Source organism: Notamacropus eugenii, chromosome 5, assembly GCF_028372415.1.
Source record: "Notamacropus eugenii isolate mMacEug1 chromosome 5, mMacEug1.pri_v2, whole genome shotgun sequence".
Taxonomy (NCBI): domain Eukaryota; kingdom Metazoa; phylum Chordata; class Mammalia; order Diprotodontia; family Macropodidae; genus Notamacropus; species Notamacropus eugenii.
Genome location: NC_092876.1, coordinates 187474303 through 187501830, shown reverse-complemented (window position 1 = coordinate 187501830; position 27528 = coordinate 187474303). Strand labels below are relative to the sequence as shown.

General features: G+C 36.5%; 1 protein-coding gene across 4 annotated transcripts in view; it reads left to right on the top strand.

The window, feature by feature from the left end:
- Positions 1 to 27528, top strand: part of CRYL1 (crystallin lambda 1) — a 192704-nt gene that overhangs the window by 84385 nt on the left and 80791 nt on the right. The gene's annotated exons all lie outside the window — the stretch shown is intronic.

Genomic DNA, 27528 nt, shown 5'->3' with positions numbered 1-27528 from the left:
TAGCTCAGAGTTAAGAACAGATCATTGGGATGCTTGGCTAAGTTGATATTCATTTTAAAAAAATTGTATTTTTGTTTCATTAAATATTTCCCAGTTTCATATACAATTTTTTAAATATTCATTTTTAAAAATGTCGAGTTTTGAATTTTTTTCCTCCTTCCTGCCCTTCCCCCACTCTTTGAGGATGTAAGCAATATGTTATTGATTATACATGAGAAGTCTTGCAGAACATATTTCCATATTAGTCATGTTGCGAAAGAAAACATACACACATGCAAATAAGAAAAATAAAGAAAGTTTAAAAAGTATGTTTCAGTCTACATTCAGAATTCATCAGCTATATCTCTGAAAGTGGAAAGCATTTTTCATCGCAAATCCTTCAGAATTATCTTGGAGCATTGTCTTTTTCAGAGTAGCTAAATCTTTCACAGATGATAGTCTTTATAATATTGCTATTACTGTGTACAACATTGTCCTGGTTCTGCTTACTTCACTTTGAATCAGTTTGTATCAGTCTCCCCAGATTTTTTTGAAAGTCATTCTGCCATTCATTTCTTATAGTACAATAATATTCCATCACAGCCATATACCACAACTTGTTCAGCCATTCCCTAGTTGATGAGCATCCCCTCAATTTCCAATTCTTTGCCACCACAAAAAGGACTGTTATAAATATTTTTGCCCACATAGGTCCTTTTCCCTTTTCATTGATCTCTTTGGCTACAGACCTAGTAGTGGCTTTACTGGATCCAAGGGTATGCATGATTTTATAGCCCTTGAGTATAGTTACAAATCATTCTTAAGAATGGTTAGATCAGTTCCCAACTAGGTGCTTATTTTTCCACATTCCCTACAGCATTTAGGTGGTGCCTCATAGTTCTTTTAATTTTCATTTCTCTAATCAGTAGTGATTTAGAACAAATTTTCATATGACTGACAACTTTGATTTCTTCTGAAAACTGCCTGTTCATATCCTCTGACCATTGATCAATTGGGGAATGATTAATATTCCTGTAAATTTTACTCAATTCCTATGGATTTGATAAATGAAACCTTTATCAGAGACACTTGGAACATTTTTACTTCCATTTCCTGCTTTCCTTTTGATCCTGGCTGCATTGGTTTTGTTTGTGTAAAACTTGTTTAATTTTATGTAATCAAATTATCCATTTTACTTCACATTATCCTCTCTATCTTTTGCTTGGGAAATTCTTCCCTTATTCTATAGGTCTGACAAGTACATTTCTTCGTATTGCCCTAATTTACTTATGTTATCACCCTTTATGTCTAAGTCATTTATCCATTTTGACCTTATCTTGGTATTCTGTATGAAATGTTGGTCTATGCCTAGTTTCTGTCAAACTGTTTTCCAGTTTTCCCAGCAATTTGTCACCTGCTGAATTCTTGTCCCCAAACTTGGATCTATCAAACCCTAGATTACCATGGTCATTTATTACTGTGTATTGTGTACCAAATATGCTCCACTGATCCACCACTCTATTTCTTAGCCAATACCAGATTGTTTGCATGATTACCACTTAGTAATATAGTTTGAAATCTGGTACTGCTAGGCCGCTTTCCTTTCCTTTTTTCATTGATTCCCTTGATATTCTTGACCTTTTGCTCTTCCAGATGAAATTTGTTATTATTTTTTCTAGCTCTATAAAATAATTCTTTGGTAGTTTGATTGGTATGGCACTGAATAAGTTAAACTGAGGTAGAATTATTATTTTTATTATGTTGGTTCAACCTACCCATAAACAATTAATATTTCTCCAGTTCTTCAGCTCTGACTTGATTTGTGTGAAAAGTGTTTTGTAAGTATGTTCAAATAGTCCCTGTGTTTGTCTTGGCAGGTAGACTTCTAACTATTTCATTTGTCTGCAGTTATTTTAAATGAAATTTCTCTATCTCTTTCTGCTGGGTTTTATTGGTAGTATACAAAAATGCTGATGATATGGGTAGATTTATTTTATATTCTGTTACTTTGCTAATGTGGTTAATTGTTTCAACTAGTTTTTTAGTTCTTTAAGTATATGATCATATCATCTGCAAAGAATGATAGTTTTCTTTTTTCATTGCCTGTTTTTAAATTCTTTTCATTTTTTTTGTCTTATTGATATAGCCAACAGTCAGTCTTATCATTACTTTTTGGGTCCAATCATTCAGTCTCTTCTGAAGCTACATAACTTTACTATATCATTTGGCCTGTATTGTTCTATTGTGCTTGCAAGGATGTCATACAGACAGAACATGCATTTTTAAGGATCTACATCAGAGCACGGTTTTAGATGTGCACTAATGCAAAGTTTAGATGTGACAGTTCATGCACTTGAAGACCTTATGTTCTAGTAGAAGCGTAAGATAGTATTAAGGCTTTCATCAATAAAAGAAAGAACAAATTAATGAATTGAGCGTGCACCTAAAACAACTACAAAAGCAGCAAAGCAAAAACTCCGTTCCCACTGAAGTAGAAATTCTCAATAATCAAAGAAGAGATGAACAAAAGAAAAAGCAAAAGATTCCACTCAATTGAGAAATAAAAGTGGAACCAGACTAAAAAAAGATAATAATTAGCTAGTCTGGTTTTAAAAAAGAGAGAATGAAATCAAACTATTTATATCTAAAATGTAAAAAGGAGTAGTTACAACAAATGAAGTGGAAATAAGGAAAACATCAGAAATTATTTTGTCCAATTGTATGCCAACAAAATCAATAACTTGGATGAAATAAATACTTAAAAAATATAAAATACCTGGATTAACAAAAGAAGAATAAATTATTTAAGTAAGTAATCCAATATCAGAAGAAGAAACTGAACCAGCCATAAATGAACTCCCAAAGGGGACAAAAAAACCCCATAGGATTTGATAGATTTACAAATGAATTCTATCAAAGATTAATTAATTCAAGTGTTATATAAATAGTTTGCAAAAATAGAAAAAGACTGTTCTAAAGAAATTCTTTCTATAATACCAATATGATATTAATACCTAAACATGGGAGAGACATATCAGAGACAAAATGGTAAACCCACGTCCCTAATGATCATTAATGCAAAAATATTAAATTAAATATAGGGCAAACATGCTATAATAGCATTTAAAAATATTATGTAGTATAATCATGTTAAATTTATACCAGGAAAGCAGAATTGGTTCTATGTAAAGAAAACCATAAACCTAATAGACAATATTAATAACAATTAATAAAAACCACAATCAAATCAATAGATGATGGAAAAGGTTTCTGTCAAAATCCAAAACCTATTTCTGTTAAAAAAATTAGAAAGTATAGTAATATATTGACTTTTCCTTGACCATAACATGGTAATTAGTAATCATCTGAAACTATGACCAAACATAGGTAATAGCAAAAGGATGAAAGGCTAATACAAAGGTGCCTTCTATCGCCACTATTATCTAATACAGTACTTGAAATGCTAGTTACAGCAATAAGACAAGAAAAAGAAACTGAGACAATAAAGCTAGTCAAAGAAGAAACAAAATGATTGCTTTTTGCAAATGATATGTTCTATGTGGAAAACTCTAAAGAATGAGTAAAATACTAACATAGATAGCTAATTGTATTAGATAAACGCAGTGGAGTTTTGCTTTTGTTTTGCTTTTTCAAATGCTATTTAAGACCTGAGAGAGCAGGTTCTTAACAACTCTGAGGATCAAGGAAGACTTTCTGGAAGAGAGAACATTCTAACTGGGCTTTAAGAGATGCGTAGGATTCAGTAGACAAAAGAGAGGGAGAGTATTTCAGTCATAAGAGACAGCATAGGGACATACTGCTTATTCCAGAAACGGAGTTGTTCAATTTGGTTGGAACGTAGAGGGCTCGGAGGGGAATAATATGTGCTAAGGCTAGAAATATAGTGCATTACCAGGTTGGGGAACTTTGTCATTTGCACTGTTGAAATCTAGATGTAACATTTTCCTGATCTGACAGTCCACTAGTCCTTTCTGGAAAGGATACGAGATCAATCAATAATGATTTATTTCTGATGAAGTCAGTGTGGTTCTTAGTGATCACCTTTTCCCCTCCTAAATGGTCACAATCCATTCCCTTAGTATGTTATGTAATGTTACAAGGGATCAAAAATGATACTCATTGGCTTATTAGTTGGAAAAATGGCCTTCCTCCTTTTGGAAGCGGCCTTCCTCCTTTTGCCTATTTCTGTGTATGTGGCACCTTTTCTATTTGCTGTAGTTTTTTGGAGATCCTTGGCAGCAGTTCAGCAATTATTTGTATCAGTTCTTTCTCTGCTCTGGAATGTAGTTAGACTAAGATTGATTCTTTTCTCCAGCCCTATCCCTAGTTTAACTTATTTTAATTAAATCAAAAGATGTGTAGCACATGGAGTGTTGGGATATAAATGAATATATGTGATTACCAAATTTAGTATGATTTGAAATAAAGTCCTTACATTCAGCAATTTAAAATCTGTTTCATACACCATTTTTAATTCTTATTTACGTATTGATTATTAGTTGATAATGCCTGCTAAAATATTATTGCTAACTTGTATAAGTAAAGACACTAAAAAACTCCAATATAGCCTCTTCCACAACAAACTAATGTGAATCTGGGCACTTCATACATATGATTAGAAATGTTATACTTTTCTTGAGACCTTGATGAACTTAAGTCTTGTCATTTTAAAATTTCAGCTTGCCAATTTTGTTTTACGAACATCAGGAAGTTAAGGTTATGTGGCTGTTCATGCTAGATCATCTTACTTTGTCTTAAGAATTCAGTCTTGCTGTTTCTTTGTGTATTTTGGGTTTGACTTCCTATTAACCTTATTGATTTCATCCTTTAGAACTGAGAATAGAGTTGAGTCAAAAGGTAATGGCTTTGTGAGGAGAAGGGGTGCCCGTTCCTTAGAGAGATGAAGAAAGAATAGAAGGATGGATAAGGATGGAGAGGGGTTTTGAGGTATGGAGTAGAGGAAATGAGGGTACTCATGATAGATAGCCTTAACTTTTTCAGTAATATAAAAGTGAGGAATCTACGAAGAAAGAGATAGTAGGAGGAGGTATTAGGATCTTGAGAAAAGAAGGTTTGGAGCATCCATCATGGGTATTGGAATAGAGTGAATCAGGTAATAATGTTTTAGTAATGAGGGCCCAGTCAAGATGAGATAATATGGAATCGCATTGAATATAGTCAGTATTGTGGTATGACTTACTCCAGGGACATTCAATAGCATGGGAGTACATGTGGAGAAAGCAAATGGTGATTATACTATTGGGCAGGGCAAAATCATGGTAGGAAAAGGGGAAAAGGAAGTCAAAGATGTATGGCAATGTACAGTCAAATTGCTTTCCTTTAAGGGAGAAACATTGTTAAGGTAAAAAGGTGACCAGAGGTGCAGAACAGAGCAAGGGGTAATAAATTGAAGGGACTGGGATGAAGAGAATGGAGATAGCAGTGATTAAAGAAGAAAATATTTAAGAATGAGGCTCAGGGAAAGACAGAAGGGCAGGAGATTATGACTTTGTTATATAGTATTGGCAGAAACACCATAACACTTTAAAGATCACCGGAAATTCCTTGCCCTTCATACTTGATGAAATGCTCTTGGAAATTAAAATTTCATATGTGAGTGTTAACATGGTCTGGAATACTAGAAAATAGCATGCCTTTTTAGAGTGCTTGACCATTTTGTTATTAAGAATTATGAGCACTTGTATCCCTTTTAAACACCTTATCCCCCATTAGAGGTGGCTTTGACCTCATCCACCAAGATTAAGGAGAAAAAATAGTCCCATTCCTTTGAGGAATAATGGAAGAATCCTATTAAAAATACATGAGCTCTCAATTAGAAACAAATAGGAATAAACTATTTGAATATTTTAATTTTAATATTTTAATATGTAAATATACAATCTATAACTTTAATATAATTTTTCATATTAATCATTTGAAATCAGAATATATAGATATCTTTCTTCCCCTCTATTCCGTTCTCTCTTCCTTTTCTTTTTCCTTGTTCCTTCTTGCTCAATACTTCCTGGCTCCTCCTGAGTCAGGTTAGACTGGCCCATTTCTGAACTCCCACCTAAGGTGTGCCTAGCCTTGACTACAATGTTTCCATAATCATTCATTCACTCAACTAAACTTGCCTCCTACTTCACTAAAAAATTAAATTCTTCAAAAGTGAATTTTCTCAACTCCACAGAAACCATCTTCAGCCAGTCTTCTCCTTTTGCTTCAGTCTTAGAGTATGAAATGACCCTCCTGCTTACCAGTACTAACTCTTCCCTCCTGGGCCCTTGTATATCCTCCCTCCCATCTCCTCTCGGACTTGACTCCATAAACCATCATGCCCTTTTATCACCAAACTCTTCTCTCCATAGCCTGCAAAAATGCTCAGCCATCCATCATCCTAAAATGCCTTCTGTTGACCTGGTCACCCTCTCAAGCTGTCCTTCAGTTTCTCTAGGAGTGTTTCTCCTGGAGAAGAGATGACTGGTGATTGTCTTTAAGTATTTCGAAGATTGTCATGTGGAAGAAGGGGCAGACTTGTTATTTTCGGTCCTGGAAGACAGAATAAGGAGTACTAGGTGGAAGTTGCAAAGATGGTAGATTAGATTCATTATAAGGAAAGATGTTCCAAAAATTGAATGGGCTGCCTCTAGTTTCTGCTTTAGGTTCTCCTCTCAAGGCTAGATGGCTAATTCTTATTTAAATTTAGATTCCATTAGATGATAATGATAATCATGATAATTATAGTAATGAGCTTCAAGGCTTGCAAAGTGTTATGGTTTGAGCTTCAAAACAGCTCTGTGAGGTAGGTATTATTATCCCCATTTTACTGAGAGGAAATTGAGGCTGAAAGATTAAGTGACTTGTCCCAGGTCACACAGCTAGTGGATTTGAACTTTGCTCTTCCTGACTCCAAGTCCAGCACTCTATCTACTGAGTTACCTAGATGACCTCTAACATTGAGATTTTTAACACTAGACAGAACTGTTGAGAACTCATTCTGTTGAGTCTGGAATGGAAAGAACCTAAGTCATAGTCTAGACTCTACAGTAGTTACATATATTGGGACCAATCATTTTGTTTTTAATGCCTTATTCTATTCCTCATTTAAATGGGAGTTTGCCTCCTATTATCAAGATGTTTTGAGGGTATCCTAAAAACATGAAAGTCCACTATGGAAGTAAAAGAATTCATTTAGAAATACATTTTTGAATGACCATGGGCTTCATTATGCAATCTGTGGATGCTTCCTCTCCCCACCCCAAAGTCTTCCACTCAAAGTAGGCTCTTCATACATATTTTGTTAAGCTTTTGCTGTTTATTCCTCTAGTTTCCTTTCCTTGTAATCAGTGTACATTCCTTACAGTGTGGGCAGAGAAAATAAAGGGAACTGAAACTTGTACTAATTAATGTAGTTACCTGTTATTAGCTTTGTAGGAGCTAGTCTTAGAGCTGGACGAATGGGTTTGAGACCTGGTTCTATTACTTTCTAGTTATGACTTCCGGCAAATCATTTCAACTCTCGCTGAATCTCTATTTCTTCATCTTTAAAAGAATTATAATAATGATGATGATAATGATAGCTAGAATTTTTATATTACTATGTGTCAGGCACTGTGCTAAGTGCTTTACAAATATTATCACATTTGATCCTCACAACAATTCTGCAAGGTAGATGATATTAATATCCCAATTTTACTGTTGAGGAAACTGAAGCAAATTGAAGTTGTGACTTGCCCAAGATCACACAGCTAGTAAGTGTCTGGGGCTGGATTTGAATTCAGATCTTCCTGACTCCTGGCCCACTGCCCCTGTACCAACTAGTGGACGAAATACAAATAATGCTTGCTCTATCTTGCTTATAGAGTTGTTGTGAGGTTAATCTTGATAAACCTTAAAGTGATATAGAAATTTGAGTTGTCTCCATTGTAAGTCAAGAAAAAGGATGGAAATTTGAAATAATCTGATATTTTTGTACATATAGACTATATGTATATATATACGTATTTATATATTCTTGTATCTGGTTAGCACAAATAATCAAGAATTAGGTCCAAAATTTTTTAAATTATTTAAAAGTATGGAACTCACCTTTGTTGTCATAAAGCACTTCTGCCACTGTTTTTTTCATCAAAAAAGTTTTTTCCCCCCTAATGAACCATAACTTTGACAGGGCAACTAGGACATTTTCTCAGGGTTCTGAAATTTAGAGGACTCTGACAGCATTTGATCTCCTTTATTCAACATAGAAACAATCAAATTTAGCCCTTAGTGAGATTAATGAAGAAAAATAGTAAGTTACTAAAAGGTGTACATTTCCTTTTTGCCATGGCCCCATGCCATGGAGGAGATGAGCTTCTCCAGGAGTTTATTCTTCTATTTCTTGTATTATCATGGCATCTTTAACTCTTACAGTTTTGAGTTATGTATGTGGCAGCTTTTAAGTCAGTTAAAAGAAGTGAGCTGGCAAAACTAAAACCCTTTTGCCACTGAGAATGTTAGGTGGATTAGAAGACTAATGTTTTCCTGAATTACGGAAAGGAGTACTATACTTTCTTTGTCAGAACTTTACTTGCTCCAGAGTAATTTTGTGCGAATGATTCCAGCACTAGGAGCTGTCACAACTTGCAACAGTGAAATTTCACCTTGTTGCTAAATATTCCTGGCTCTGATGAATGTGTAAACATACGGATTAAAAAAAAAAATACATTGCTTGGTAGAATGGGGTTTTGTTTTTGTTTTTAGCTAACACTTGAATATAAGCTAATTTTGCCACAATGCTTGAAAGCAAATGAATGTTTTCTTTTTTAAATTAGTATATGACAGATCCTGTTAAAATGTCTTATCACACTAGACGATCAGAGAGAATTCTTAACATTACACTTGGACAAATCAATGGACAAAAGTGGGAAAAACTCAATCACAAAGTTAGCTCTGCTCTGGAATGGCCTCCTAGCACAAATGGGAAGAGGGCTGGCCCTCAGGCTTCTTAAGGAAGGACTGGACAACATTGTCTAGAAACAAGTAGGATACAGTCTTTTCCAATAAAACATTAACAGCTTTGTTTCAGTTCCCAAATATGTAGTCTCCATTGAACATGGGAGTCAAGTTGATATAGAGACACTGGGTCTGGATTATTTTTTCCTTCTAAGCTTATTTTTTGGGGATGGGGAGGATGGTTCTACCAACCTTATTTCTTTTGGGTCCAGGCTGCTTGAAAGCATTTCATATTAGCAAGAAATCTCTGTCTGTTTCTCCATCCCGTACTTGCCAGTACTTGAAGTGCAGATATCTGTCAGACCATTTGTCTCCTCCAAAATGGAGAAGCAACTGGAAATGATTACAAGAGGAGGGAGAGGTACTAGAAACTGGAGTAGTTTTCCCTTTTCTTTCTTTCTTTTTTAACACTACTTAAAACAAATTATTAATACTTTTTCCCCGGATACAATGAACATTTCCCAACAATTATTTAAACAAATCTTTCACCAAGACTCTTCCCTTCTGAACTGGGAAATCCTGATTGTCTCCTAGAGCAATTGTGACTGATTGATATATGTTACCTTCTGCTTTTATAACTTATGAATTGTTAGCAATTAGTGTATATTCTTTATTTAGCTTTAATCCTGTAATACCAAAGTTGTCTGCGGTCTTTGAACTGAGATTGACGTTGTCATGGTTATTGTGTATAGCATCTTTTTGATTGCTTCCCTTACTCTGTATCACTTTTTCCCATGTTTTTCTGAACTTTTCATATTCATCATTCCTTGGAGAACAGTAACATCACAGTCTTCAGTTGTTGGATATGTATTTTGTTTTTAGTTTTTTGATATTAGGAATAAAGCTGATATGAATGTGTGTGTGTACATGCACACACATGTGTGTATGTGTTTGCACACATGCATATATGTTTCCTATTGTTAACTTCCTTGGAGGTATAAACCCAGTTGTGGGATGTTGGAACAATTTGGTCACTTTTCTTGTGTAGTACAAGTTGTCTTCCAAAAAAGAGTTTTTAATATGATTTCTTCACCATTGTATTCTTTTCCTTTCTCTCCAGACTTAACAAGATTCCAGATCCTGGAAGTTTTCTTTTACCATACTCTCTTTACCACTATAATTCTTATATAGAGAACTTTACGTGAAAATCAGTGTTTGCAGAGTTCACCACGGAGTTCTTTTAGTTAGCTATCTCCTCTATTACATTTAACATATGATTATACTTTTAAAAATGTCATTTGTAGATGATTTTTCAAGAATACCTCTTTTGCATGAACAAGGTACACCATCTTCAAATGAGGCTTTGATTTATATATAGTTTATTTTTGCAGTTTTGTAGATGGCTTTGTGCCTTTGTTTGCCCAGAAGCAACGTAGCCTGTCTCTAACCCAAGTTCTTAAAAATCTGGGACTTTACACCATGTAAATGTAAATAGATGCTCGCTTAGCTAGTGATAACAATGAGTTCTATGGGATGTTACTTTACCATTCTAGGCCATGTTCAACAGCAGAATATCAGCTACTGGTTTTATCCCAGTTGTAGTTTCTGGGAGCCCCTTTTGCGATGTACTTTTTCTTAGGTCTTTCTTAGAGGGGTTTTAATGAGAAAGAGTTGGAAAGACAGTCTGATTTAATGAAAAGAGAATTGGATGAGGAGTCAGAGGACCTTGGCTCAAACTTGGTCCTGCTGCTTAACTTGTGGTACTGTGAGAAGGCCGTTTAACTTTTTTGGGTCTCAGTCCCTCTTCTGTGAAGTGGAAGGTAGGGTTGGACTTGGTGACTTCCAGCTTTAAGTCTATGATTCTTTTGTTATTGTTATTGTGTTTGTCCTTCATTCTCAAAGAGGACCATGACATGAAGATGATGACATGACTTGCAGTTGACTTTGATTTGAGTGAGGGAGGGCTGAGCAGGGTTACTCTCCTGAGTCACCCTGTGGTTAAAAGCGATCACTCTCTTGCTTGGGATTTTGACTACTTGATTTAAAAACAGTACTCCTCCCTCAGGGTTGGTTAATCCAGATGAATGCAGGGATGAATACCTTGTGGCACAGGACTATAACAGAATGTTACTGCACTTCAAGGAATGATAAATGTGAGATGTTCAGAGAAATGGGAAGTGATTCTGGGTAAAGGAAGTAGTCAAAAGAATGATATGCAACCATAACCATGACAAAGTCAATCCCAATTAAAAATCACTTACAGAAGGATTAAAGTTAAAGAATGCACCCCGTTTTAAAATTTTTCTTTGTTTGTTTTTAGTTTTCAACTTGCACTTCTATAAGATTCTGAGTTCTAAATTTTCTCTCCCTCCTTCTACTCCTCTCTCCTTGACACAGTGTGCAATCTGATATAAGCTATACATGTATGATCATGTTAAACATATTTCCACATTAGTCATGTTGTAAAGAAAAATTAGAACCAAAGGGAAAAACCACACAAAAGAAGAAACAAAAAAAGAGCAAATAGTATGCTTCAGTGTGCATTCAGATTCCATATTTCTTTCTCTGGATGTGGAAGACATTTTCTGTCGTGAGTCTTTTGGTGTTCTCTAAGGTCCTTGAATTGCTGAGAAGAGTTAAGTCTATCAAAGGTGGTCTTCACATAATGTTGCTGTTACTGTGTACAGTGTTCTCCTGTTCTGCTCACTTCATTTTGCATGAGTTCACGTTAAGTTTTCCCAGGTTTTCTGAAGTCAACTTGCGCATCATTTCTTATGGAGTAATATACATACATATACCACAGCTTGTTCAGCCATTTACTAGTTGATGGGCATCCCCTCAATTTCCAATTCTTTGCCACCACAAAAAGAGCTTCTATAAATATTTTTATACATACGGGTCCTTTTCCCATTTTTATGATCTCTTTGGGATATAGACTTAGAAGTAGACTTAGAGTCTACTTAGAGTCAAAGGGTGTGGACAGTTTTATAGCCCTTTGAGCATAGTTCCAAATTGCTCTCCAGAATAGTTGGATCGGTTCACAACTTCACCAACAATGCATTAGTATTCCAATTTTCCTACATCTTCCCCAACATTTATCATTTTCCTGTTTTGTCATATTAGCCAACCTGATAGGTGTGATATAGTATGTCAAAGTGGCTTTGACTTGCATTTTTCTAATCAATAGTGATTTAGAGGATTTTGTCATATGACTATAGACAGTTTTAATTTCTTCATCTGAAAACTGCCTGTTCATATCCTTTGACCATCTATCAATTGAGGAATGACTTGTATTCTTGTCAAGTTGACTCAGTTCTCTAAATATTTTAGGAATGAGATCTCTATCAGAGACACTGACTGTAAAAATTCTTTCCTAACTTTCTGCTTCCCTTCTAATCTTGGTTGCATTGGCTTTGTTCTGTACCCTAACTGTTAACATTCCTTAACCTCTTTGATTGAATGTGCAGATACAGAATGGGGCAGCCATGGCATGTTGAGGAGCCGTCTAATTAACCAGACATAAGAGAAATAAGTTCTGGAAAACAGTAGCACAACCAGATTTTGTTGAATGCAGAGCTTGACTTAATTTCACTTTTTAGGAAGGCCATAGACATCCTGGACCATGGCTGAAGGAATGCCACCAGGATGTGGGAGCCTGGAGACTATACTATATGAGGCTCTGTTGAAGGGACTAGGTATATCCATTCTGAAGAAGATTGGAGGAAGGTAGGGTAGGGGAGGACATGATCTTCATTTGCATGTATTTGAAGACCTATCATGGGAAAAGGGATTAGATTTGTTTTGTGTATCCCTAGAGGAAGGAACTAGATACAGTAGGGAGAAGTGTGGAGAACTAGATTTAAGGTCAGTGTAAAGAAAAATGTCCTAATGATCAAAGGTAACCAAAAGTAAAATAACTGCCTCAGGAAGTCATGGATTTTTCATTACCAGAAATCTTCCAGAAGAGTCTGGATGACCACTTGTCAAGGATATGATGAAATGATCATAGGGTTATAGTTTTTGAGCTGGAAGGGGCTTCAGACATCATTGAATCCAACCTCTTCCTTTTACAAATGAGGAAACAGACCCAGAGAAATTGTATGACTTGCCTAGGGTCATAGAGTTATAAGCGTCTGAGGCAGAATTTGAATGTGGTTCATCTTGACTTCAGACTCAGCATTCTGTTCGCTATGTCATATTACTTCTCATATGTTGTTTTGATGATAACTCAGAGGTCCTTTAGAACTCTGAGGTTCTATGATTTTGACTCTAGAAATGATTCTCAGCCTTGATTTAAATCTGAGTGTTTCTTTCTTGGAAGTTCCTTCATGACTCATGGCTTCTGTGGACTTGCATCAAGCATGGTACTGCAATTTTGGTAATCTGAACACTCTGATGAAACATATGATTTAATTTTAATAGGGTGTGTGCTTTGTTACTGGCATTAACTTATTCCTTCAGATTCGTCTCCATGTAGAGAAAAAGCCTTTAATTTGGAGAGTGATAATCCTTGAAAACCCCGTCAGAGCCTGTAGGGAAGTAAGAATCATCTGGAGTGGTTAAGCTGAAGAGAAATAGGTCATGGGGACATGGTGTCTTCTCAACATAACAATACCCGGTGACCAGATTTGAAGGGAGTCAGTGAGGCTGCTTTATACCTCAGTGTTCATCACTTCTGATCAGACGAGAGTAGAATATAGTGGAACTATCATCCCCTGGAAGTTCTGCCCTTCATAATGTAGCCTACATCATATTAGCTTTTTTTGGTTGTCACACCAATATTGACCTGCATATTGAGCCTACAACCCACTAAAAACCCTATATCTTTTTCAGAACAACTATTGTCTAACTGTACCGCCTCCATCTTGTACTTGTGAACTTAATTTTTCCTACCTAAGTGTAAGGCATTATAATTATTCTTACAACTAGTTGGCACAATGGAGAGAACATGGGTCTTGATGTTGGAAGACAAGAGTTCAAATCTGCTTTCAGGCACCTCCTAGCCATGTGACTCTGAGCAGATCACTGAGCCATTGTTTGCCTCAGTTTCCTCAGCTATAAAATGGGGCTAATAATAAACAGCACCTACCTACCAGGGTTGATGTGAGAATCACAGGAGATATTTGTAAAGCACTTAGCACTGTGCCAGGCACATTGTGAGTGCTTGTCCCCATCACCCCCACCCTCCTACACACATTGAATTTCATTACATTGAATTCAGGTTACTACTATAGCCTGTCGAGATCTTTTTGAATTCTTATTCTGTCTTTTGCTGTTAGCCACCCCTCCTAGCTTTATGTTAGATGCAGAGTTCATGACCAGTGACTTCTATTTCTTTATCAAAGTCATCGTTTAAAAATAATAAACAGCACAGAGCCCAAGCACAGGTCCCTGGGGTACTTAAGTAGAGATCTCCTGCCACCCTGATATGGAATCATTAACAACTACTCTGCTGTCTTGCTGGTCTACCAACTACTTCTGAATCCATCTAACTAACTGTATTATTGTCCAACCTACATCTCTTCATCTTCTCCATAAGAATAATATAAGATAACCCATCAATAGACTTTTTTATCATTTACTGTGAGTTTGGCACTGTGCTAATCTCTAGGGATACAAAAATGGGAAAAAGATAGTTTTTGCCTTCAAAGAGTTTGTAATCAAAGAGGATACTTTATTAAAAGCTTTGATAAAATTAAAAACTTTATTAAAATCTAGGCAAACTTTCCACAGTACTCTCCTCAGTTGACTTAGTAATCCTGTCAAAAAAAGGAAATAAAATTAATCTGGTACAACTTTTACTTGCTGAGGCCATGATGACTTTTTATTATTACGGCTTTCTTTGGTAGATACTCACCAGTTGTATCTTTTTTTTGTGTGTGTGAGAGAGGTAATTGGGTTAAGTGACTTGCCTGAGGCCATGCAGCTAGTAAATGTCAAGTTTCTGAGGCTGGATTTGAAATTCAGATCCTTCTGATTCCAGGGCCAGTGCTCTATCCACTGCACCACCTAGCAGCCCCGCCAAAGGTGTCTTTAAGAAGTGTTCTAGAATTTTCCTGGGAACTAAAGGTAAACTCTGTTGTTTACAGACTGTTCTTTTCCCTTTTATTTTTTTTAGAAAATGAGGACATTTATCCTCTAATCGTGTGCCTCACCTGTGGCCAGTCCACATTGTGCCAGTCTATTCTTTCAAGTATTATTGATCATGGCTCAGCAATCATATTGATCAGTTCTTTCAGTACCAAAGGATATAGTTTATGTGGCTCAGCTGACTTGAATTCATCAAGGGCAATTAGGATAGTTCCTGGCATGGAGTAGGTATTAACAAATGTCCATTGAGTGACTGAACTAAGTGCTTTTTTATTATCTCCTCATTTATCTTGTGTATCTACTCTCAGTCTTGTTAAGTAGAAATTTTATTCTTCTTGGCAGAAGAAACCCCAAGAAAAATAAGAATTGAACATGTCCCTCTATTGCCATTTATTATAATTGCATCTTTTCCAAGTAAAGCTCCTATGCTTTGTTTGATCCTATTTTTTCCTTCAGTATCTTTAAAATTATTTTCATTATTATTTTTAGTTGTTTTCTCCAGCCCCAACTCATTCTGAGCTTTAAGACTACTGACATTGTATTTATTTTTATTTAATCATTTTTAATAAATAAAATTCTTATTTTCTCTCCCTCCCATGTCCCTCTTCCCTTATTAGGAAACAAACAAACAACCCTTGTAGAAAATATGTGTAGTCAAGCAAAACATATTTCCACATTGGTCATGTGGAAAAAAAAAAAGTCTCGTTCTACATCCTGAGTCCTTCATCTCTCTATCAGGAGGTGGATAGCATGCTTCATTATTGGTCCTTTGGAATCATGGATAATCATTGCATTAATCAGAGTTGTCTTTCAAAGTGATTTATCTAATGTAGATAGCATAAAATACTTGGGAGTGTGCCTGCCAAGAAAAACCCAGGAACTACATGAATATAATTATAAAACACTTTTTATTAAAGAAAAGGTCAGATTTAAATAATTGAAGAAATATGAACTGTTCATGGGTTGGCAGAGCCAACATAATAAAAATCATCATTCTACCTAAAATAATCTACTTATTCAATGCCATCCCAATTATAATTACAAAAAAATTCATCGAAATTTTCAAGAAAAATAATAACAAAATTCATTTGGAAGAGCAAAACATCAAGAATATCAAAGGAATAAATGAAAAAATGTAAAGGAAGGAGATTTAGCAGTACCAGAGTTTAAACTATATTATAAAGCAGTAATGATAAAAACTATCTGGTCCTGGCTAAGAAACAGAAAGGTGGATCCATGGAACAGAGTAGACATATAATACACAGCAGCAAATGATTATAGTAACCTTGTGTTTGACAAATGTAAATAATGATAAAGGATAAGAATTCACTCTTTGGTAAAAATTTTTGGAAAAACTGGTATGTAGTCTGGCAGAAATTGAGTATAGACTAATATCCTATGCCATATACTAAAATAAGATCAAAATGGATACATGGCCTAGATATAAAGGGAGATACATAAGAAAACAGAATACAAAACATATTGCCTGTCAGATTTATGGACAGGAGAAGAATATATGAACAAATAAGAGATAAAGAGCATTGTGAGATGTAAAATGGATAATTGCGATTACATTAAAATGGTTTTCTACAAAGAAAACCCATGTAGCCAAGATTATAGAAGGAAAGCAGAAACTTTGGGGAAAATTTTGTAGACAGTTTTTTGGATAAAGGTCTCATATCTCAAATATATAGAGAATTTTGTCAAATTTATGAGTATGAATTATTCATCAATTGATAAGTGGTCAAAGGATATGAACAGTTATTTTTTTGCATAAAGAAATCAAAGCTATATATTGTTGTTTAGTCATTTTTCAGTCATGTCTTTGTGACCTCATTTGGGGTTTTCTTGGCAAAGACATTGGAGTGGTTTGCCATTTCCTCCTCTAGCTCATTTTGCAGATGAGGAACTGAGGCAAACAGGGTTAAGTGGCTTGCCCAGAGTCACACAGCTAATACGTGTCTGAGGCTAGATTTGAACTCCTGAAAATGAGTCCTCTTGACTTCAGTCATATGAAAAAATTCTTTAAATCATTACTGATTAGAGAAATGCAAATTAAAACACTTCCTAGAACATGCACTGAAGATATAAAAGGGAATTACCTAATATTCAGTAAAAGAAGTGACAATTATTCTCTTTTGGTGATTCCCATGAGCACAAATGATAGTGATAAAACGAACCTAAAAAATACTGCCAACAATTGTTATTTGGCAATAAGTGGAAGACCACAAGTGTAACAAGTTGAGTTTTCCTCACTGTGAAGACAGATGCAGGAGAGAAAAATTAATCTGGCAAGTGAACAGCTAGCTTAAGAAGATGGAGTCTAAGAACGAGATTTGGACTTGTGAAACCCAACTTAATAGATAGGGATGACAGAATCCTTGCCAGAAATCCTTGCCTAAGAAATGTTGATAAGAATGTATTTGCAAGGTCTCTTGATAATAAGATTAAAAAGACTGAGGAAAGAAGAGTACCACTATACATCCCCCAAGTCAGGTACCATAGACAGTAGCAGCTACTGCTGAGGAGTTGAGAATAGCAGTTGAGAAACTGAGAAATTCACAGGAGACAAAATCCAAGAAAAGAAGCAAAGCTGTAAAACTAGCTAAGAGAAATTAGTTGTCCTAATAAAAAGAGGAAAATTAAACCTTACAGATACTACAGAAAGTTGGGCATTGCTCAATGCCATCCCTCCATTGCTGCTATCAAGTCGGTAAATATCTGCCTTAGGGCTCCAGAGCAAGGAATCAAGACTTTGATCTCCTGACCTGGCTAGATGGTTTCTCACTTGTTAGCTTCTGTCATTCTACTATGTAATTTTTTGGGGGAAGGAAAAACAACTTCTTCCTCTTCAAAACTCCCACATGCCTCCTATTCAAGAGCAATCCTAATTCTCTTTTTCAGCTTTAATTGGGCAGTAGTCCTTTTCCTTAGCAGAGGAAGTTAGATGGAGCCCTGGGTCTGGAGTCAGGAAGACCTGAATGGATTTAGATACTTACTACAGAAGATCTTGGATAAGTCACTTAACCTCTGACTGTCAATTTCTTCAACTGCAAAATGAGGCTAATAATAACTCCTTCCGCCCAGGGTTGTTGTGAAAATCAGATGAGATATTTGTCATTATTGTTATATTATGCTTGGCACATAGTAGGCAGTTAATCAATGTTTCCCCCCTTTTATTCTCTTTGTAACATTCTTATTCTCCAATATCTGATAAGGGTCAAGATCCCCCTCTGCCAGCTCAGATTCCTTTTCTACCCCCATTTTAGTCTCTTTTTTGTTTCCTTTAGGAACTTCATTGTCCCCAACACCTTGGAGTGAAGAGGAAGATGTATTCTTTGCGGGGAAATTTTGGAGAAAAGTAAAGAAAAATTAAAGGAAAATAATCTCCAGACCCAGATACTGGTTTCAGTTTGACCCTATTTTTCATGCTAGTTGATATTTTCCCAGACTTTATTTTTTATTTATTTTTTACTACTTGAGTGTTTACACATCAACTCTAAACTCCAGCTACATTTTAATAGCCGATCATCACCTCTTAATAATGTGACAACCTCACCCAATTTCCTTTCCTCAGTCTCAACAACTTTGTATGCATATCCATCACCCCTTCTTTGCTATCATTTTGCTTTACATGCTAATTGTTGCACTTTTCTTTTCCTTACTAAACTTGCCTTGTCTTGCCCAATAGCCTTCTGTTTTTCCTTCTTGAGTCTTCCTTTTCAGGTTCTGCTCTACTTAATTCTCCTTGATCTTTTTTAAACTTGATTTTTTCTTGATTTGTACTGCTTTCAACCTGAAACCTATCTTTGGGCCTGAAGATTATTCTAAATTTTCCTTAATTTCCACTAGATGTTGAGCCTCTAGCCTTCTTTAGTAGTTCAAAACCCTTCCTGTCATCTACAGGTTTTCATTCTCTTTCTTATTTAACTTTTTTTCTCTTTTGCTTCTTCCACAACCTTTTCCCATGGAAACCAGAGGTTGAAAAAAATTTATCAAAGCTTCCCTTGGGGTGCCAAAACTTTGAGTATGCTTACAGTGCTCATACTCTTTCAGCAACCAGAAATAAGCGAACTTCCTAATCTAGTTAGGCAGAATAATTAGCAAATATAACCTCCTTTCCTGAGTAGCTGAACTCTAGGAGTAGTTGCATCCCAGGTCTAGCCTGCTGTCTCTCTCTTCCCCTGTAATCCCCCCTTGATTCTTTTGAGTTGTCCTGGGATCTCAGTCTTTCCTCCTATGGGGCCTTGTCCCTCACCCTACCCTTAGTTTATCCTCAAAAGTTGATATGAGAGAATGTTCATGAAGCTTGCACTTGGCATCAGAATTGCTTGTCTTTGGTATTTGTGTGCCATCTTTGTAAATACTGACTCTGTCATAAATACTCTCATGACATTCAGTAACCTTGAACTTGCAAAGTATAATCAAACTCTAAAATTTATAGTGCTTTTGCCTTGGCCAGAAGTTGAAACACTTCAGAATGCTACTGACTACACATTGGCAAATATCTTCCAAAGACAGTACCATCAGACTGATCACGTAATCAAATAAAAACCCCAGGGACAGACTTTTGGAAGGCACGCATTTGTCAGGTCAAATGTGTTTTCTTTAAAATTTACAGAGATTATGTTTAAACCAGATTGCCTGATTTTATTCCATTTTCTTTTCTACATTGAGGAGTGTTGAAAGAAGGTAAAAAATGTTTATGTAAAAAGACATCACTTATTTATTTCCCCCAAGGATTCTTTGAGGTCTAAGGATGTTTTTGTTTTTTATCACTTTATCCCAACTCAGCAACTGCCCTTCTTATACTTGATATGAATGATCAGTGTTGTTGTCCAGTTAGGACACTATTACCAAGAGATCACTGAGCCCCTTAGTTAAGAGCAGCCTCCTTCAAAGAACAGTGTGATGGAGGGATCTCAATGGGAGCTTTAATGTTCTGGGGTGTTCTTGTCCCAATCTCCTGATGACAGGTAGACAGGCAACAGCATTTATTGAGCTCTAGGGATACAAATACAAGTTAAAAAAAGGCCATACTCTCAAGTTGTTTATATCTAATAGGGGAATACAATAATTAAGTGGGACCTGAAAAGCTGGGCTTTGGGGGAAGAATGGAAGGAGACAGAGAGAAGGTACATGGGACGTTGGAGAAGGGGGCATGATGGCAAAGTCCAGAGAGTCCAGAGCATAGCTGGGAGGGAAATGAAGCAGAGCTGGCCTAGGCTCATCCCCCACATGGAGGCCTCAGAGGAAACTTAGGAGATTCTGGTATGGCAATAAGAATGTTTCAGGTTGAGAAGCACTGAGAGAAACTGATGAATCATAGTGTGAAGTCCAGAGAGTCAGAATCACACCTGGGAGGAGACTGTTCTGGGGGGCAGCTGGCACTACAGAATCAACTGAATCTTAAAGCTGAAAGATGTTTTAGAGGTCGCTTAGTCCAATCTTTAGCTCGATAGGAATCCTCTATGTAGAGCCCCACTATTGGGGGTGGGTCATCTCATTTCTGCTTGGTCAGAGGGGTTTCACTTTGTCTCCCAAATGAACCCATTTTACTTTGGGACAAATGTGTCCTCACTAGGAATGGACTTAGGCTTTAGGTCTGCTCAGAGTTCATGTTTGTCAGCTGTGGACAGCTGTGGAACTTTGGTTTGGGTAAATAATGTGTATCTGAGGCCAACAGGGAATTCTAAAAAGTGAATCTGGGAAAAATGTTCTATATGTTCTAAAATGTTTATAGCAGCTCTTTTTGTGGTGGCAAAGAATTGTATATTGTGGAGATGCCCATCAGTTGGAGAATGGCTGAACAAGTTGTGGTCTACGCTTGTGATGGAATACTACTATGCCTTAAGAAGTGAGGAGCTCAGTGATCTTAGAAAAACATGGAAAGGCTTGCACAAAAGCAGGAAGAGTAAAATGAGCGTAACCAAGAGAACACTGTATACAGGAAGAGCAATATTGTTTTAACAATGACTTTGAGTAAATAAGTTGTTTTGACTATTATAAATACCCAAATTAACTGTAAAGGACATATGAAAAAAGATGCTATCTGCATCCAGAGAAAGAACTGATAAAATAGAAGTATGTATAGAACAATTTTACATATATCTATATATCTATATACACATATACCCATTTGTGTCTTATGGTAACCATCCCTGGGAGGGGGTAGGGGTAGGGAAGAGGGAAGAAGAAAAGAAATTTATATGATAATTTTGTTGTATATTTGAAAAGAATAGCAAGTTGTACATAGTAGATTTACAACTTGTGTAATCATCTTTTTTAAAAAATTGTACTGTTGTGAAAATGCCCTTCTATAAATTAAAAATTAAAAAAAAATAAATTTTTGAAAGGGAATTCTTGAGCCAGGTGAGTTCTGGTGGTATGACTTATGGCACCCAGTGCAGGCAGGATGGTAGCAATGGTCAAATAGCAGAGATATGGGTCAGGGCAATGTTGGTCTTTGAGAGGTGGCTCCATTTCTGCTTGCTGCCATTGTGGTTGTATTGCTTTTATGTGGACACTGACCCTCCTCCGACTCTTTCCCCCTCTCCTCTTCCCATTCCTATGAACAAAACTAGCTGGCTGACCCTGTGCACCTTCTTGCATTACCATAAGAATTGTTAGTGGAAGGATGTAAGTATCCAGCTGTGGGAAAATACATACCACCAGTGTGGAGTCACCTGCTGCTGGTGGTTATATCTCCTGGAGAGGGGGATAATTATAGGCAGGGCTAACAGACCATTAGTTCTCATGACTGTGGGCTGATTTAATGGCTTGGCTTAGAAACAACATGAGAGCTCTGGAGCTATTTAGGAGTGGTGGCTTAGTTCAGAGTTTGGATCTGCAACCATTGCCCATAGTAATATCTGGTTTCTTTCCTTCTCTTTCTTTGTGAGTGTGGTTCCCTTGTGGGTTCTTTCCATTAAATTGGAACCACTTGGAATGGATAAGGGATTAGGGTGAGTCCTGTATCCTGTATGAGTGTACCGTAGGGAGAATAAGGGTCTCTGGTAAGTTCACACTCATATTTTATGTCTGTAGGTTATAGGAATAGACTGGATTAAAGACAGGAATTGATTACTATAATTTCCAAGCTTCCATGTGAAGAAAGATCATTTCCAAGTTGAGTTTTGTAATTTGCATCCGAAAAGCAGGATGGTGCAGAGGGGAGGGCACTTACTTGAGAGTAAGAAGACTAGATTCCAGTACTTGCCATGAGACCTTGGACAGGTCTTTTCTCCCTCTGAACATTTTCTTATAACGCATACACACACACACACACACACACACACACACACACACACACACACACACACACACACACACACATACAGTCTCCTTAATTACACCGTTATATAAGTTGCTGATTTCTGTAGATTCTCTTCTGTCCCTTTTCCCTAACTTTTCATCTTATCTTCAAATGATTTATTAAATCTATACTTGGTACATTGGTTTCTTAGTATATTGGTTTTCTAAATGACTTTTCAGTTTTATTTCTTCCCTGTACATCATGTACAAATGTGTACAAATGTGTAAATATATACAAATGTGACAATAAACTAAACTAAAGAGAAATGGGAATCACTAATCTGTACAAAAAGATATCTGTGACATAATGACAGTTTAAAAATGTAATATTACCTATTTTATTGCACTTTTATTTATTTTGTTAAATGTTTCCCAATTATATTTGAATATGGTCCAGGTGCTTGGGCTGGAAGGCACATATTCGATGCCTCTGATCTTGTCCAGTCTCTTTATTTTAGACTGGAGGAAATTGAGCCCCTGAGAAGTGAGCCTGACATCACATAGGTAGGAAATACCATAGCTAAGTTTTGAACTTGGTTTTTCTGAGTCCAGATCTGGTGTTCTTTCTATTCATACTGAAAGAGCAAACAAGAATAATCCCTATAATCTTTGCACATTATCTTCTGAAAATGTGATGATTTTTAATACATGATATCCACATGCCAATTACTCTCTGAGTGACAGTTTTCTAGATTAGGCATAGTGACTACATATATGTAACGTGCCAACTCTTCAGAGGTTTTGAAAAGGAAGGTGAGTCCTTGGGTTGAAGTAATTTGTTCTTTATACTCTTGACAAAATAGATTTATGGTTTTGATTCAAATGTTTTCTGGAACAAAGCATTCTTTTCTTGATAGAAGTTAGTACCTTCTTTGAAGAGCTTATAGGGTTGTTGGCTGTGTGCAGAGAGGAAGTATAAATTGGATTGGGTCAGTGTTTGAACTTGAAAAAAAGTCTTTACCTAGAGTGCTGGACTTGGAGTTAGGAAGAACTGAGTTTGAATCCTGCCTCAGAAACTCACTAGTTGTGTGACCCTGGGCAAATCACTTTACTTCCGTCTGCTCAGTTTCCTCATCTGTAAAATGGGTACAATGATAATAGCAACTATTGCTCTGGGTTCTTTTGAGGATCAAATGAGATAACATATGTAAAGTGCTTTGGAAAGCCTTTAGATGCCTATAGATGCTAGCCTTTAGCCTACAAATACTAGCTATTCTTATTATCTATGATTAGCAAATTAAGTCTTATCATTGAGCACAGATTTGAGGTTGAAGATTCACCAACTGATACTGGAACAGCTTTTAAAAGGGCAGATTATTTCCATTTTCAGGTTAAAAAGGAAGAAAGCTCCTCTACAATGACATCAGTTAATTTAGCTCTTTTCTTCACTGCTTTCTCCTTCCAAAATTGTCATGTGGGGAGCTCCTTTGGAAGCCTTAACTTTAAATATAAAGTACCTTCTGAGTTTATTCATGAAGTTTCCCATCTGAACAGTGCTGGACATTGCAGGTTCCTATGATTCTGTTTTATTTAGGGAAAAGGTTGTTTTTTCTTTTTTTTTAAAGAATCTGAATCGAGAAAATATTACAACTATTTAAAAACTGCAGGTACACTCATAATATTCACAATGTAGAATTTCTTTGTTTTGGAAAATGTAAATGAAATAGTTGAATTTATCAAGGAGAAACTTTAGAAGAAAATGCTTGCCTGGCTCCCCTTCTCCAAGGCATTATTCTGGAAAGCTGACAAATTGACATGTAACTGACTCTTCCAGTTCGATGCTCTTGAGGTTGGATTAAATTGAAAGTCAAGCTTGATACTTCCTGTAGATGCTGGAATCTTGGACTGGACTTTGCTTTTTTGCGGTCAAGGCTTTTCACAGGAATATGGCAGTGAGACTTTAAAATGCCCAGGGTGAATTCTTACCTGCCTGCAGTGCTCTTTAAGAGAGCATGGCTGTTGCATAGATTTGGAATTTGCTCCCTCATTATTTGATGTTTTTTTTTCTCAGTGCAAACAATAGCTGCAGAATTCTCTGTTCTGTAATTGGCAGCAAGTGATGAAGTTCCTGATTCTTAGTATTTCAGTCTTTCTTTCCCTACGTCTGTTCTTTAGAGAGTCAGTATCCCTTGTCTGAGAAAGTGACTCCAAGTTTGACATGGACAGAGGCATTATTGCCCTGGTCCAACAACTCGAATACAATTGGGCCACTATAAAAGAAACTTCAAGTAAAATGTGCCATTTAAAAACCTTACATAATCATAGCAGGTTTGGGTTTCCTACTTTCAAGCTTCCTTACCTCGTTGATTATCATAGGATCTGAAGAAAGGCATAGAATTTCAGGGGGAGAATCTGCAGGGCTACGACAATAAGGCTATTCATTCATTGCTCCTCTTTTATTAGCTCCTGTAGTATCTGCATCACTCCTAGGCTCTGGCTTTGCTAAAAGAATCTATTTAAACTCAACCCAACTTGCAAACTTAACTGATCCAGGAATTACTCAATACAACTAGCCAGCTACTGTAGCTTTTTTTGATAAGGAGGTTTAATACAATGGGCTTTACAGTTCTTAAATGACTCCACTTTTTTCTATCTTTGCAACGTGCTGCTTTTCTGACCTTTTGTTCTTAGTAAAATTCCCGCATAGTTTTGTGATATTTTTTAAAAGTATATACAAACACAGCATCAACTCCCCACCCTGTGGAGTAAAAGTTTTAACTCCTGTAGATCAAGTGGAAGTGGAATTTATGCCTCTTGATGGATATTTACACAGCTGAATTAAGTGCACAGCAGAGCCTCTGGACAATATTAATTCTAAATAGAAAACTTGTTTTGGGTGGTATTGCTGATAGAATGAATAAGAAGGTTGATACTGACCTAACTTTCCAATGCTATTTCTGAGTTCTGCTCATCTAATGAAAGGAACAATTTTATTAGTTTACCTAAGATGTCAGTGAAACTGGTCAGGAAAAGTCTGAGAATCAATGTATGGGTGAGAATCATTGGGTGGGCAGGAGATAAATACAAAGAGGAGATCACTATGTGCATCTACCTTCCTCAGTCCCCCATCTATGAACTAGATTGAGTTCCCAAGTGACTTGCAGTGTCCTTAGGTGTCTAGTTAGTTGAACCTTCTGATATAGAATTCTGAGTGGTAAATCCAGGAGGATCTGGCCTTGTTTCTATATGATGGTTCCCATCTTTTGGGTCGCAGACACCTTGGGGAGGAGGCAATGACCTTACTTCAAGAGATATTTCTCATCAAATGACTTTGTATGATAAATAAACATTTTCTGCAGACTGATAGGTTACTGTTTTTAAAATATGCATATAAACTTGTTGAACTTAATAATAATTATAGTAATAGTTGTAGCTAGCATTTATATGGGGCAGCTAGGTGGCACAGTGGATAGAATGCCGGTCCTGAAGTCAGGAAGACTTATCTTCCTGTGTTCAAATCTGACTTTAGACACTTGCTAGCTGGATGACCCTGGGCAAGTCACTTCACTCTGCCTAAGTTCTTTATGTGTAAAATGAGTTGGAGAAGGAGACAGTAAACCACCCTAGTATCTTTGCCAAGAAGACCCTGGATAGGGTCACAAAGAGTCAGACATGACAGAAATAACTGAACAAAGCATTTATATACCATTTTAAACGTTGTAAAGCTCTTTATACACATTTTCTCATTTGATCCTCATTACTACTCTGTGCTGTTATTAAAACAAGACATTACACAATTAGAAGGTGTCTCAGGCAGTATTCAAACCTGGGTCTTCATGATTAAGTATAAATTTATTTAATAGCATTCTTAAATGCATAGTAGATTTTCTTATGCATTTTCTAAATGAATACCAATAAGTTTATTTACCATCACATCAAGGTCATCAAGATTTTTTGTTGTTGAAAAAGGATACTCAAAAACATTTGGAACTATGGTTCGGATTGTCCCTACAATCATCTCTGTCTCCTCAGTCTCTTCGCATCTACTCTTTCCTTCTATATTGCATACAAAAACACCCATGTCTTTTCCATCCTTAAAAACGCCTCACAAGTCTCTATCATCCCATGTCTCTTCTCAGTAAAACTCCTAGGAAAAGCTGTCTAGAATCATAGCCTATATTTCTCTTCTCACTGACTCATTTCTCAATCTTTTGCAGTCTGGCTTCAGAATTAATCTCTCAACTGACACTGCTCTCTTCAAAATTACTGTTGCTCCCTTAGTTGACAAATCTAGTGTCCTTTTCCCAGTCCTCATACTTTTTGAACCCTCTGCAGTCTTTGCCACTGTTAACCATCTTCTCCTCCTGGATACTCTCTCCACTGGGTTTTCATGATACTTCTCTCTCTCTTTCCTTCGTCGTTTCTGACCTGGGGATCGTCATTGATATTACATTACCTAAATGTTGATGTCCTCCATGGCTCTGCCCTGTGCCCTCTTCTCTTCCCATTCTGCCTTAGGTGACTTTATCAGATCCCAAAAATTTAATTCTCATCTCTCTACACATGGTTCTCAGATCTCTATATCTTGCTGTAATCTTTCTCCTGAACTCCAGGAATTCATTATCCTGTTTCTTGGTCATTGCAAACTGGATATCTCAAACAACTCATTATGTCCCTCCTCCCACCCCCAAAATCTATCTCTTTTTAATGATTTTTTATCTAGAACACTACTATCCTCCCAGTTTCCCAGCTTCATAATCTTGGTAATATTCTCAATTCCTCACTGTCTGTCACTCTGCTTGTTTCCAAGGTACCAAATCATTTTTATTCTTTCATAACATCTCTTAACTCTGTCCCCTTCTCTCTACTCACATGGGTGTTGTCCTCATTCAAACCCTCATTATCTGTCACTTAGAGTGACTTCCTATTTGGTCTCCCTGGTTCCTGCCTCTCTCTATTCCAATCCATTCTCCGCACAAAGGTCAAAATAATTTTTGTCTAATGTCCAGGTCTGCCCATGTCACTGTTCTTAGCACCTTTAGGTACAAATACAGACATCTTTATGTTGTTCTTTCCAACTTAACTTTTCAGTCTTATTACACAGTCTTGCCTCCCTTCTTTCACTAAGTGATCCAGGCAATGGGCTTTGTTAATGTTCTCCTATACAGTCCATATCCAGTCTCCATGGCTTTGTACTGGCTCTTTCATACCTGAAATGAACTCTCTTCTCACCTCTGCCTATGAGAA